The 14,821-nt window shown below is 39.6% G+C and overlaps 1 long non-coding RNA gene across 1 annotated transcript; it reads right to left on the reverse strand.

Annotated features, from left to right (window-relative positions):
* Window positions 1-421: 421 nt before the first annotated feature.
* On the reverse strand, window positions 422-5,688 carry LOC109615196. Its single transcript, XR_002196187.1, has 3 exons — window positions 5,570-5,688; window positions 5,061-5,148; window positions 422-786 (listed from the first exon to the last, which is right to left on the reverse strand). It is a non-coding gene; the product is annotated as an uncharacterized LOC109615196 (long non-coding RNA).
* Between the last annotated feature and the right edge of the window lie 9,133 nt (window positions 5,689-14,821).

Here is a 14,821-nt window from a genome sequence, read left to right on the forward strand (position 1 = left end):
TTCAAAGATTGGAATAATTAAAAATGGAGACTTTGTGTGTCTAGGTATATTTCCTACTTTTAATTGGCAAATGTCTGAAGAGCTGAACACATAGACTAGCTTTTAACCTTGATCAAACAATCAGTCAGCTTAAAACTCATTTCTGAACGCCTGGCAGACCACCTTAAATCCCTACAATTGGAACTTTTGAAGAATTTACTGGCATTCAATTCAGGGTATTCATTTAAACACCTGCCTTTCAATCACATGGGGACTCTGAACCATCTCCATTAACCGAGCTGTATTTGTAACGCACTACATAGATTTCACAACAAAGGAGATAACAAGGCGTAAGCATTCAATAAGAGCATTCAATCAGTGAACGGTTATCCAGTCGGTGAAAATAAAGTTAACCCACTGAAGGCTGAGACATACAACTTCACAAATGTTGTGCATCATCAAGTAGTTCTCATTTATACATGCAATAAAAGAAGGTCACAAAGTTAGATATTGAAAGAACTTGATGTCATAATGAGGAATACCTTAGTAAAAGCTGCACTTGCTGGGTGAATGTTGCAGTCGTACACTATTTGTTTCAACATAACTGTTATTTCTTGACTTACATACGGACTTACAAATGACCCCTTTTCATAACCCTTTTTTAAGAAGGGGAAGTGTTATGTTGACCCAAATTGCTTCCCCTGGGAAGTGCAGGTGACAGCTTTGGAATCATACATTCTCCATCTCTACACAACCTGGTTTCATGGTGGGGAAGACTCTTTCTCTCTCTTCTTTCAGCGAAGTTTTCTGAAAATATGAACAACACTGTTACTCTTAATAGATTGCTAAATACAGTGTGGAGAACAAGTATTTGATACACTGCCGATATTGCAGGTTTTCCCACTTACAAAGCAAATAGAAGTCTGTAATTTCTATCATAGGTACACTTCAACTGTGAGTGACGGAATCTAAAACAAAAATCCAGAAAATCACATTGTATGATTTTTAAGTAATTCATTTGCATTTTATTGCATGACATAAGTAGTTGATACATCAGAAAAGCAGAGCTTAATATATGGTACAGAAACATTTGTTTGCAATTACAGAGATCATACGTTTCCTGTAGTTCTCGACCAGGTTTGCACACACTGCAGCAGGGATTTTGGCCCACTCCTCCATACAGACCTTCTCCAGATCCTTCAGGTTTCGGGGCTGTCGCTGGGCAATACAGACTTTCAGCTCTGTCCAAAGCTTTTCTATTGGGTTCAGGTCTGGAGACTGGCTAGGCCACTCCAGAACCTTGAGATGCTTCTTACGGAGCCACTCCTTGCCCTGGCTGTGTGTTTCGGGTCGTTGTCATGCTGGAAGACCCAGCCACGACCCATCTTCAATGCTCTTACTGAGGGAAGGAGGTTGTTGGCCAAGATCTTGCGATACATGGCCCCATCCATCCTCCCCTCAATACGGTGCAGTCGTCTTGTCCCCTTTGCAGAAAAGCATCCCCAAAGAATGATGTTTCCACCTCCATGCTTCACGGTTGGGATGGTGTTCTTGGGGTTGTACTCATCCTTCTTCTTCCTCCAAACACGGCGAGTGGAGTTCAGACTGAAAAGCTCTATTTTTGTCTCATCAGACCACATGACGTTCTCCCATTCCTCCTCTGGATCATCCAGATGGTCATTGGCAAACTTCAGACAGGCCTGGACATGCACTGGCTTGAGCAGGGGGACCTTGCGTGCGCTGCAGGATTTTAATCCATGACGGCATAGTGTGTTACTAATGGTTTTCTTTGAGACTGTGGTCCCAGCTCTCTTCAGGTCATTGACCAGCTCCTGCCATGTAGTTCTGGGCTGATCCCTCACCTTCCTCATGATCATTGATGCCCCACGAGGTAAGATGTTGCATGGAGCCCCAGACCGAGGGAGATTGACCGTCATCTAGATCTTCTTCCATTTTCTAATAATTGTGCCAACAGTTGTTACCTTCTCACCAAGCTGCTTGCCTATTGTCCTGTATCCCATCCCAGCCTTGTGCATGTCTACAATTTTATCCCTGATGTTCTTACACAGCTCTCTGGTCTTGGCCATTGTGGAGAGGTTGGAGTCTGTTTGATTGAGTGTGTGGACAGGTGTCTTTTATACAGGTAATGAGTTCAAACAGGTGCAGTTATTACAGGTAATGAGTGGAGAACAGGAGGGCTTCTTAAAGAAAAACTAACAGGTCTGTGAGAGCCAGAATTCTTACTGGTTGGTAGGTAATCAAATACTTATGTCATGCAATAAAATGCAAATTAATTATTTAATAATCATACAATGTGATTTTCTGGATTTTTGTTTTAGATTCCGTCACTCACAGTTGAAGTGTACCTATGATAAAAATTACAGACTTCTCCATGCTTTGTAAGTAGCTATTTAACAGAGCTAACATTCCTAGTTTCAATATTTATTTTAGCAAAAGTACCCATAAACCCTGTTTTATTATGTATTTACACAATCCTTTAGAAGTAGATACCTGTGTCAGAAGCCTGGAAGAACAGTATTTATGTTGTATAGAACTCTGCGGGAGGTCCACAGACAATAATGGGACAATCCGGGATTAGAAAGAACAACAAAGGGGTCACCGTCCCAGAAATGGATGTACAGTACCAATCCAAATTTCCCCTTTAAGGATGCATCCATGATCAAGGATTCCTCCGCATTTCCTGAGCTTTGAGAAGTTTGCCATGGTTGAATAGGCAATCTTCGTCTGGCATTCTAAATGCAGCCCTATTCCTTATTTTGTAGGGCTGTAAAGATTTACCAGGTTAATGGTGCCATTTGGGATTCATACAAATTCTTAGTCTCACACAATCACAAAGCTCTCTTCCAAATCCTTGTCCAACTGAACCAAGCCTAACTGGATAACTGTGTCTTGATGTGTTTGTATGTAAATATAATAAGTTAGTGTTATTATGCTCTCGGCTATTTACATTTATTTCCATAGCGACCTCATAACATGCACCTAGGCTCTGATCTTAAATACCACAGAAGGTCCAGGATTCAGACAATAGTTAGAAAATAAAGCAAAGTTGACAGGAGATTCATAGGAGACCTTTGTCTGCCCTGATAGTTTAAAGATGATGATAAAATATGCAGCTGGGCTACCTCCTAAACAATGACACTTCTGAATGAGGAGGTTGAACTCATCATACCCATCTGATCTACTGTTCGTAATTCATCAAAACCTTACAGATTGAATTCTGGACTGTGCAAGGGCATAGGAGATAGAGGGGATGGACAGAATCCAACATTCTCATACATTCTTTCACGACCAGCAATGCGTGTGGGCTGGCTATGTGGATTTTTATAGTTATAAGTTTTGTTTTCAGAAGAACTACAAAGTGTATAAACATCAGTACATTTTCGTAGCTATAGAACGAACATGATGAACTATAGGCTTTCTTCTGGCCAAAAAAAAATGTGTTAAGACAAAGGGCGTAGGAGAAACTCTGATATGGGGGGGGGCATTAGACTAGTGAGAATGTTAATGTATTTCAGCAACGCTCAAACACCGGTCACCTGCAAGGCAGGCCATGTCTCGAACCGCCAAGCTATTTAACAAGGGGTAGTCAGTCAGTAAGAGACATTCGCAAATATTGCTATCTGTAGTTTGGAGATTGTTAACAAGAACCTTAGCTACTTACACTCAGGGGTGTAAAAAGTACAAAGTAAAAGTACTCGGCTGTGTTCACCAGTTTTGGGAAGTTCCTAAAGAAGGGTTAAATGACCATGTAAACAGAGTTCATAACTCATCAGTGTCCTTAATTGATAATTTACACTCTTCCTTTTTATTTAATTGATCACTAGTTAGTTTTGAACTCCCTTTACCTGGTTATTTAGATCTTAATTAGATACTTCCCAAAAGTGGTGAACACCGCCGAACCCAGTTGAGTACTTTTACTTTGTACTTTTTACACCTTTGCTTACACTCCATTCTTGACAGGTGGTGGCTCGTCCTTAAATTAGCTAGCTACTTGCAGACCCTATGGTGAAGACTAAGACAGAGATTATGCAAATCATGTTAGCAGGCGTTCTTCCTTTCAAATAATCACATTTTCACACAGCCATAGGAACTACTCAGGGTTAGTGAGCAAGCTACTGTATCGTTTGTTAGATAAAACCTGAAAATAAAGATAGCTAGCTAACTACGTCTTAGCATTTTTTTTTTTGCCAGAAGAAAGCTAATATTTTACCACATTTGATTGTTCTATCGTTATGAAAATGTACTGACATTTGTACGTGTTGTAAATGTTGTACTAGCCAGCGTACACACACTGTTCGTCATAAAAGAATAAAAGGCTATGAAGCCAAATTGAGCTCAAATGTATTGACTGTAAGAAAAGAAAAACATAACTGAAATATTTCATTGTATGAAAAAACAAATTTCAATTGAATGAAAAAAATAGATTCAAGCATGGAAAAAGTGAATGCTAAAATTATTAAATGGATGTTTGCATCTGATCTTAAAATCTCTTTGTTCAAACAAGTTTTTTCCAGGCACATTAGGATTACAATTTCTTCCCACCATCGTTCAAATCTTATTTTCTCAAAACCAAGGCAAAATCCCAATGTACCCCCAAACCCTGAACCCTCACAGACCAAACTGATGTCACCTGGTAAGTGATTGAGTGCAAGAAGCTGCAAGGGCTCTAAAATACCTATAAACAGTAATGGGACAGCACTTTGCGACTTTATTATGTTACCTTGAGAACGCTGAAACGTGTTGCAGACTATTGTGGGTTTGGGACTTTGTATTTACATTTTCTTAACTTTTTTTGCGGCCTAGGCACTTAATAGGCCAACTGTCTGATTTATATGTCTTGCAGGCTCTTGCCCTACAGAGTGGACAAGAGGTAATTTTCAATAACAATCTATATTTGTCAATAATAAATGTACTATGTTTGGTCAAAACAGCATTTAAGCATGTTAAGCAAAAAGTAAAATAAATAGTTGAATATACTAGGCGTGTAATAAGATTACATTCCTCTGATTTCATGTGTTCTATGTGCCATCATAAATCCTTGTTAATGTAGTGCAGTTTACCGTTCTTCTCTTCTCATACACAGCGGGTTTGCCGGGATTTTTCTCTCGCATCCGGGCTTCCCCTGGTAACCCCAGTGTCTTATTTTTTCTTTACCGGAAGGCGAGAAAGTTAGCTACAACTTTCTAGGAGACACTTCTTCAGAGAAGACTAAGATCGGTAATTTGTAATACAGATAAAAAGCAATTAATGTACTGTAATTCAACAAAATAGTAAGGTGGGCAATAATTGGAGAAGGTGGCTGATAATAGGTCGTATTTTTTAGCTATGTCACTAACTAACTACTGAAAATATTAATTTCCCGTTAATGACATGCTAGCAAACATTTGTATGTCACTAATAATAATCATGGATGACTCGATCAAATGATTACTCGGTACAAGATGTTTTTCAAAATTGCTGTTTGATATGCCAATTAGTTACAGTGGATATAAAAAGTCTACACACCCCTGTTAAAATGCCAGGTTTTTGTGAAGTAAAATAATGAGATAAATATAAATCATGTCAGAACCTTTTTTTCCATGATTGGCATAGTGGTGGAGAGGAAGGAACCAGCCACAGGCAGAGCGGCAGTCGATGTTGTAATTTTACAACCTGGTGGGACCTGGTGTGAGTGATAATCAAAGACACATGACAAGTCCGGGATGTGTTCGTGGATGAAAAGAAAACTGGGAAAAGCGGGAGATGGCGGGGCTGTCCGTCACCTCACCGTCACACTTTTCCACTTTTAATGTGACCTATAATGTGAACAATTGAAAAACAAACTGAAATCTTTGAGGGGGAAAAATAAAAACTTTACAATAACCGGGTTGCATAAGTGTGCACACCTTATAGCTTCTTCATATATCCCACATCTTCAGTCTCATTTGTGACTAACCTTAGTCTGCTTTTCATCCAACTACTAATTAGAATCAGGTGTGCTGAATAAGAGTTGGAGAGAAAACCTACAGGACTGTGGCTCTCCAGGAACAGGGTTGGCCAGCCCTGATCTAAGACTTTCTCTATGTACACAAAGAGCCTATTTCTCTCAAATATTGTTCACAAATCTGTCTAAATCTGTGTTAGTGAGCACTTCTCCTTTGCCGAGATAATCCATCCACCTCACAGGTGTGGCATATCAAGATGCTGATTAGACAGCATGATTATTGCACAGGTGTGCCACAAAAAAGGCATATTAAAAAACCTTGCATGTTTTTTGCCAAAATGTGTATTCTTTATTTTTGGGGCATTTAAAAAAACATTATCTAATTGCCTATGGTGGTGGCAGTAAATTTGGCAAATATGTTTTTCTCCAGGGGAATATCTCATTTGTCTTCTTCCCTGGAGATTCCAGAGGAACACGTAATGATATTCCAGAGGCGGGTGAAGAACTTCCTAATGGAATTTTCTTTTTTAGGCTGTTCAGCTCCATTCTCTATAATAATTATAAATTATAATGAATGTTACAGTGGATATAAAAAGTCTACACACCCCTGTTAAAATGCCAGGTTCTTGTGATGTAAAAGAATGAGACAAAGATAAATCATGTCAGAACTTTTCTTACGTTCAATGTGACCTATAATGTGAACAATTCAATTGAAAAACAAACTGAAATCTTTGAGTAAAAAAAAAGATAGAAAAATAAAACTCAGAACTGGTTGCATAAGTGTGCACACCCTTAAACTAATACTTTGTTGAAGCATCTTTTGATTTTATTACAGCACTCAGTGTTTTTGGGTAGGAGTCTATTAGGATGGCACATCTTGATGTAGTAATATTTGCCCACTCTTTGCAAAAGCGCTCCAAATTTGTCAGATGGCGATGATATCTCTTGTGCACTCTTCAGATCACCCCACAGATGTTCAATTGGATTCAGGTTTGGGCTCTGGCTGCGCCATTCCAAAACGTTAATCTTCTTCTGGTGAAGCCATGCTTTTGTGGATGTGTGCTAAAAGGTGAACTTCCTCTTCATCTTCAGCTTTCTAACGGACGCCTGAAGGTTTTGCTGACAGGAACATCGCTGAACATCACTTAAAGGCCTCCAATGGCACTGTAAATCAAAGACAACCGTGACTACATCCAAACTGAATTGTAGCACAATCGGTATGACATTGAAACTTCGTGAGATGAAAGAAAACACGACTGAATTATCTTTTCAAATTTCACACTAGCCTTCAATACACACCAATTGTGTGAGAAGAACAAAACTCACTGCCCTAGAAATCTCTTAAACATGGTACAACCCAAATAAATCTCCCCAGGGTTAAATGTTCCATTAAAAATGTAGGAGGAAATACTTTTGACTTCCTGTTGAATACAATGGAATCAAAATGTAGGTCTTCTGTTTATCATATTGATGAATTGCAAGAAATCAGGCAGGTTGAATCCATTTAAAATGTCTTGAAGTTACATTATACTAAAGCAATTTAGGACTCCAGATGCATGTTGGGAAATAGAATAAAGGAACTTTCCTCCCAAATTTTTTGAAATATTAGAAATTATTGAAAAACATGAGATTTCTTGTAACATTATATGGTGTGTTACATGGTTTAGCCGGAGCTGCCTCACGCTGTGCCAGTATTTACGTGTTTCCCAGTCTTCACGAACTTACCGGAATCGTTAATTGTGACTTCGTCATTCATTACTCGCTCCAGATTCCCCTCTTTTCATTATGTGTTTATACAAATGTGTCCTCTGCTGGTCCTGTGTTGTCGATCGTTGTGGAATGTTCTGGTGCGTCTTCGTTTCGTTTGTTGTTATAAATCTTTACTTTGTATCAGTTTCGGTTTTGTTTTCAGTGTTTACTTTATTAGAAGCAACATTCAAATGCAAGTAAGCCTGTGCCTGGTTCCTCCACTCAACCACCTCATGACACTACTACAGAATCCCTCCTTAATACTTGGAAAAAATACAAAATGTAGCATTTTTGTATGTTATAATGTAACATATATTTTCTCTGGCTGCCACTAGACTTAAGAAATAAAAAATATATTGCTTCATCAGAATTTTGTGAGTATTTCCATCACATTTATTTAGATATAATCAAATAAAGTTAAATAAAATAAATATAAAAAAATATTTCGGCCACTGAATAATTTGTAGAATAAACTATTTGAAACATTAACTAACTGCAGATGTCATCTGGTCATTTATGCTGGTGTTTATGCTAGTAGTACAGTAAGAATCATACATATGACCCCTTTAAGGACAGAATAGGGATGAGGGTCTCCACCTTTCCTGAAACCTCTAAATTAACTTTAAATTACCTAGTAATTTTATAAATGACTGATTGCAATTCATTTCTGAATCAGAGTACAATGGGTTTGAAAATTTGGACCACTACAATTTAATAGAATGAAAGCAGAAATAAGTTAGTTAATTGGTTATTTGATTGATTTGTAACTAGCTTCTGGCTAAACAAACACTGGGAATTTACTGCTAATTTTTGCTAGGTTAAGACTGTAACTATTGATGTTGGTCAACTTCTACTCTAAAATAAAGCCTATTCCTTATAGATAACTAGCTAATTGTTGAAACGGCCATTGATTTAAACCTTGCTTATTGAAAACTATGCCTATGGGAATTAACTATTGAGCTCTGTGGCTAGTAATATCCTATAAAATGTATAGCCTACACTTTTTATATATCGTTTGTTACTGTTGTTATTACAGCAAATTATTTGAGCCTTGCTTATTTAAAACTATATCTGTGGGAGTTAACTATTAAGATCCGTGGCCAACATTCTACTGTGTCATGTATAAACAAACATGAATGCAGTTACATTGCTCTTATTTAAGCTACTGTCTGAAAAAAACACATGCAGTAAAGAAAGGCGGTTGGCACACATAGATGGGTTTTACTGTTTCATGAAGCGCTACCCAGAATGATCCATTAAAATTTTACAGGCAACCAATCTAGCTCAAGAACAAACTATTTTTTTAGTCTGCCTACGAGGACATCATCCAGAAATAATGTTTTCTGCACCAAGGTGTTAAAAAATGAATAAATGCAATATTACTAATTACTTAAAACCATTTGCTTGTGTGTATGAGACTGCAGGAATGAAAAATCCTAACCTATTTACATAATGTTATTTAACTGTAAATATTTCAAAAGGAAAAATTCTGAAAAATAAATGGAATTCATGTGCAGGTCAGGTAAAAAGAAAGGAGACTTCTGTGAAACCTCAAGGCATAATTATTTGATTGGGGAAATGATGGTGACAATTTACCGCTCCAGCTGATTAAAATGCCACTCCCTAAAAAAATCAGCCATTATTTCTGTTTATAGTTTATATAGTTTCGTTTATAGTTTGTTAACCCATAAGATTTATGTACAAACCTTTTTTGTCAGCAATTAGATATTGATCTTAGGGGATATTTTTACCCCAAGTTACCATCAATTACACACCAAGGACACATTCACTGTCTGAATGTTATTCCATATGTGTCACAACTGATGTTATTAAACACTATTTTGTTATATGAGTGTTTGAAAGTTAACTCCCAAGTCCCAAAATGGAAACTGGAGAATTAGGAAGCTATGTCGGTACAATAGCCAGATTATACATTATCAAGACACCCATTTAACAGAAAGTTGGTACCCTACGCAAAGCAATGTCCGCTTCACTGTCTTGGGCCACTGATCATTGATCATTACACCAAAGGGAAGAGTGCCTCCAATTGGTTCTCCAACAGCATGTGGTCTCCCACCCAGGGACCGACCAGCTCCCACCCAGGGAACGACCAGCTCCCACCCAGGGACCGACCAGCTCCCTCCCAGGGACCGACCAGCTCCCACCCAGGGACCGACCAGCTCCCTCCCAGGGACCGACCAGCTCCCTCCCAGGGACCGACCAGCTCCCTCCCAGGGACCGACCAGCTCCCACCCAGGGACCGACCAGCTCCCTCCCAGGGACCGACCAGCTCCCACCCAGGGACCGACCAGCTCCCTCCCAGGGACCGACCAGCTCCCTCCCAGGGACCGACCAGCTCCCTCCCAGGGACCGACCAGCTCCCTCCCAGGGACCGACCAGCTCCCACCCAGGGACCGACCAGCTCCCACCCAGGGACCGACCAGCTCCCACCCAGGGACCGACCAGCTCCCTCCCAGGGACCGACCAGCTCCCTCCCAGGGACCGACCAGCTCCCTCCCAGGGAACGACCAGCTCCCACCCAGGGACCGACCAGCTCCCTCCCAGGGACCGACCAGCTCCCACCCAGGGACCGACCAGCTCCCTCCCAGGGACCGACCAGCTCCCTCCCAGGGACCGACCAGCTCCCTCCCAGGGACCGACCAGCTCCCTCCCAGGGACCGACCAGCTCCCTCCCAGGGACCGACCAGCTCCCTCCCAGGGACCGACCAGCTCCCACCCAGGGACCGACCAGCTCCCAACATGCTTAGCTTTAGAAGTGAAGCAGCAGTGGGATACAGGGTCCTATGCTGTTAAAACGTAACATGGTTACATTTTGATATTTATTATGACATGCGTGTAATTACAAAACATTAAATACATACTAGGGGAAAAAGAGAATGGGTAATAACTTTAGCAGGTATACATGAAGAATAACATTAAATTCAATGTGTAATTACACCTTCCCTGTTTCAGTATTCAATAAATGATTCTCCCTCAACCAAATGACCACATAGTTACCCAGTGGTTAGTAACTACTATTGTTTTTTACAGCAGCTATTACTGTGTTAGTAAAATAGTTATTATGACTACTTTAAATTCATAGAGAGCTATGGAGTCACACCCTTATAACCTGTGCGATACTACGATTTTTTTTTTTCAAGTTTCCTAAATGCTGGTTACACCGTGGTTGGAACTTGAAGTAGCAGCAGTCCTTTCTTTAACAGACCACCATGACCATTAAACTGTCCCCTGAAACCAAGAGCCCCATGACAGACCAAACAGTGTAATCCATCATCAAACCATGAATTCTCAACGTGATCTGAACAAATAGCTTTTATGTTTGTAGCTCATTAGCAAATGAGACAATGTCCACTCTGTAGTGGAGAATATAAATAACTGAATAACTGAACACAAGTAGGGGTTGGTTCACACTGTGATAAAATAAAGCTTTATCCATTTCCTATTGTTCTGGGAGAATAGTGTTGTGACAAGCTTAATGTAATGTATTTCCCACAAATGAGCTGAGCACAAACTGTGACACTAGGTCAATTAGTACTTGTTTCTTGGCAAAGACAGAAGGCTTCTAAAAGACCCAGAAAAACAGAACAGACTGAGCTTCAATTTAAGCTGTGTGTGTGTGTTTGTGTGTCTCGGGGTCAAAGACACCTCTGAACATCAGATGGAGAAGGGAACAACCATAAATCTGCTTGTGGATCTATTTTCAAATTCCAAAGATTTCTGCAAGTTTTTTGATTCCACTGTCTATTCACCCTTCTGCCATATGTGGTTGTGTGGAATATCTAACACTGCAACTCTTCAGACTTCCCCCCGCCCCAAAAAGTTAAAATAAAATAGGCATAGGCTACAGTCGGAATTCAGGCATGTATTTTGATCTCAGATATTTGTTTTATTGTATAATGTTTTAAGTTTATTTTTTCCATGTATAAAGCAGCAAACTGATGAAACCATGATTCACGCACATTGAAGTTAACATATACTGCTGCATGATTTAGGAAAATCATCCCCAGCTGTCTTGTCAACAAAAGTGTCAACATTGTGTCTAAATCAGCTTGTAAAGGCTTTAGGGTGTCGCCCTGTTTCCAAAAGCTTTGCAGACTGTGTACAAAATAGTCTTTTGAATATACTTAAGCATAAACAAAAACATCTGTTCATCATATCCTCTGTTAAAAGAAGAAAAACGTCCTGCGTACTGTGAAGGCCCAAAATGAGTAAGGATTATTTCTTTTTTGCTATAGATTTTACTATAGATAGTTTCTTTTATTGAGACTAAGGGAAAGGATATGCAATTTTCCCTATTTCTGGTTTTACTGTATCGTTTCATCCATCCATCTGCTTGCATGCGTTTTGTTTCTATCAGGTTGTTTTGGCTCAATACTTCTCATATAAGCCAAGCACTTACAAAACCAAAGTCTATACAAGTCAACCATCTATCCTGTCTTCTATCAACATAGCTGGATCATTTGCTAGACTGCAATAGGTAAACTAGCAATTCTACTAAAAAATAAAACAATTCAAATTGACTACTTTTCAACCACCCGAATATACTGTAGTCCTTCTGCGTCATTGTACATGGAAACGGTGATGTCATGAGAAGTATCTCAAAACGTACTCCTATTGATCTTGTACAGGGGTCACACTAATTTCCAACCTACTGTAGGCTAGCTTACAACTACCAATGCAATTAACAGCTGCTTTGCTGTTTTGAGTGCAGTTCTACTTCTGACTGCTTTGAAAATATAATTTAAAACATTGCATAAAAAGCTCTGTTATTTGAATGTTTCATGCTGTGAGCATTTAGCTCAGTTGGGGTAATTTTTGGGGTTACTGCTGTTAGCATTTAGCTCAGTTGGGGTAATTTTTGGGGTTACTGCTGTTAGCATTTAGCTCAGTTGGGGTAATGTCTGATTTCCTGGACTGGAACTTTAAGATGTAAAACTTCTGTGTAAGTACTGAGGCTGTAATCCCTTTGCAATTTCCGAAGGTTGCCAATAGGCTGTTGTGGCTATTTGAGCTTAATTTAGTGCCCTAAAAACTAGTGAAGCAAATTCTGTAGCATTTTCACATAGAAATAGCATCTGGTTGAAAATATAGCCAACAGAAGCCTTTATGTGCTTTTCAAAGAAGGCCTACATTCATTTAAATGTTTTTATAACAGAGCGTGACATGACATTCATGATTTTGTACATGGTCAGTAACAATAGTCCACCACTTCAGGAGATAAACCACAAAAATGTAATTATAATTACAGAACAGAGAATTAAACAAAGTAGGCTACACTCTGATTACTGACAGTATAAACAGTAGAGTAACAAACAGCATGCAACAGAGTTTCAATAGGATTTAGATCTGGACAGCTGTCTCAAACGATTCCTGGGTGCTTTTGGAAGTGTAAATTGTGTCACTGTCTTATTTAAAGACCTATGACCTTTGACAGAGACTCAGCTTACTAACACTGGGTTGGACATTACACTAAATTCTAATGATTTCATGATGCCATGCACAGTAGTTGTTCTCCTACCTTTTACTGAGATGGCGCCAGGTGGTGCAAGTTAAAAATGTCATACCTTGTGTCTGAAATTCAGCTTGAATCTGAGTGGCAGGTGACTCCACCATTCCAACGATCCTTCACTTTGATCTTCCATCAAGTTCTGTCTTTCGTTCACATCCAGGGAGCTTAGCTACAGTGACATGGGCCTTAAACATCTTATTGACATTACGTACTGTGGATACAGGAACGTCAAGGACTCTGGAGATGGACTTCTAGCCTTGAGATTGTCCATGCTTGGCTAAAAGCTTGTGTCTGACCTCCTCAGACAATTCTAGTTTCATTATTTTCTCCATGCTCATTGCTGTACACACAGTGATACATAATAGGGGAACGAGTCCTTTTCTCTATTCAAACGGGTCAAATTATTGTTCAATTGTCATATTGTAGTCACCTCTAACTCATCCCAGTTGAGTTCCCAAGAAAAATCACCTGCTTGAAATCCAATTATCTCTAACTACTTCTAGAAGATGAAAATAAATATACACTACTGTGCAAAAAAGTCACTTACATTTCCTTGTTTTTGAAAGAAAAGCAAATGTTTTGTCCATTAAAATAATATCAAATTGATTAAAAGTACAGTGTAGACATTGTTAATATTGTAAATGGCTATTGTAGCTGGAAACATTAGATTTTAATGGAATATCTACATAGGCGCACAGTGGCCCATTATCAGCAACCATCCGCCCAGTGTTCCAATGGCATGTTGTTTGCTAATCCAAGTGTATCATTTTAAAAGCAAATTGATCGTTACAAAACCCTGCTCCTGCATGTTTTAGATCTCTCCCTGCTCTGCCACACATGATTCAAATGATCAGCTCATTATCAAGTCCTTCATGAGCTACATCAGGTACAGTGGGGCAAAAAAGTATTTAGTCAGCCACCAAGTTCTCCCACTAAAAAAGATGAGAGAGGCCTGTAATTTTAATCATAGATACACTTCAACTATGAGAGACAAAATGAGAGCGAAAAATCCAGAAAATCACATTGTAGGATCTTTTATGAATTCATTGGTACATTCCTCAGTAAAATAAGTATTTGGTCACCTACAAACAAGCATGATTTCTGGCTCTCACAGACCTGTAACTTCTTCTTTAAGAGGCTCATTTGTCCTCCACTCGTTACCTGTATAAATGGCACCTGTTTGAACTTGTTATCAGTATAAAAGACACCTGTCCACAACCTCAAACAGTCACACTCCAAACTCCACTATGGCCAAGACCAAAGGACACCAGAAACAAAATTGCTGACCTGCACCAGGCTGGGAAGACTGAATCTGCAATAGGTAAGCAGCTTGGTGTGAAGAAATCAACTGTGGGAGCAATTATAAGAAAATGGAAGACATACAAGACCACTGATAATCTCCCTCGATCCGGTGCTCCACGCAAGATCTCACTCCCTGTGGGGTCAAAAGAACGGTGAGAAAAAATCCCAGAACCACACGGGGGGACCTAATGAATGACCTGCAGAGAGCTGGGACCAAAGTAACAAAGGCTACCATCAGTAACACACTACGCCGCTAGGGACTCAAATCCTGCAGTGCCAGACGTGTCCCCCTGCTTAAGCCAGTACATGTCCAGGCC

Source organism: Esox lucius, chromosome 3, assembly GCF_011004845.1.
Source record: "Esox lucius isolate fEsoLuc1 chromosome 3, fEsoLuc1.pri, whole genome shotgun sequence".
NCBI classification, from domain to species: domain Eukaryota; kingdom Metazoa; phylum Chordata; class Actinopteri; order Esociformes; family Esocidae; genus Esox; species Esox lucius.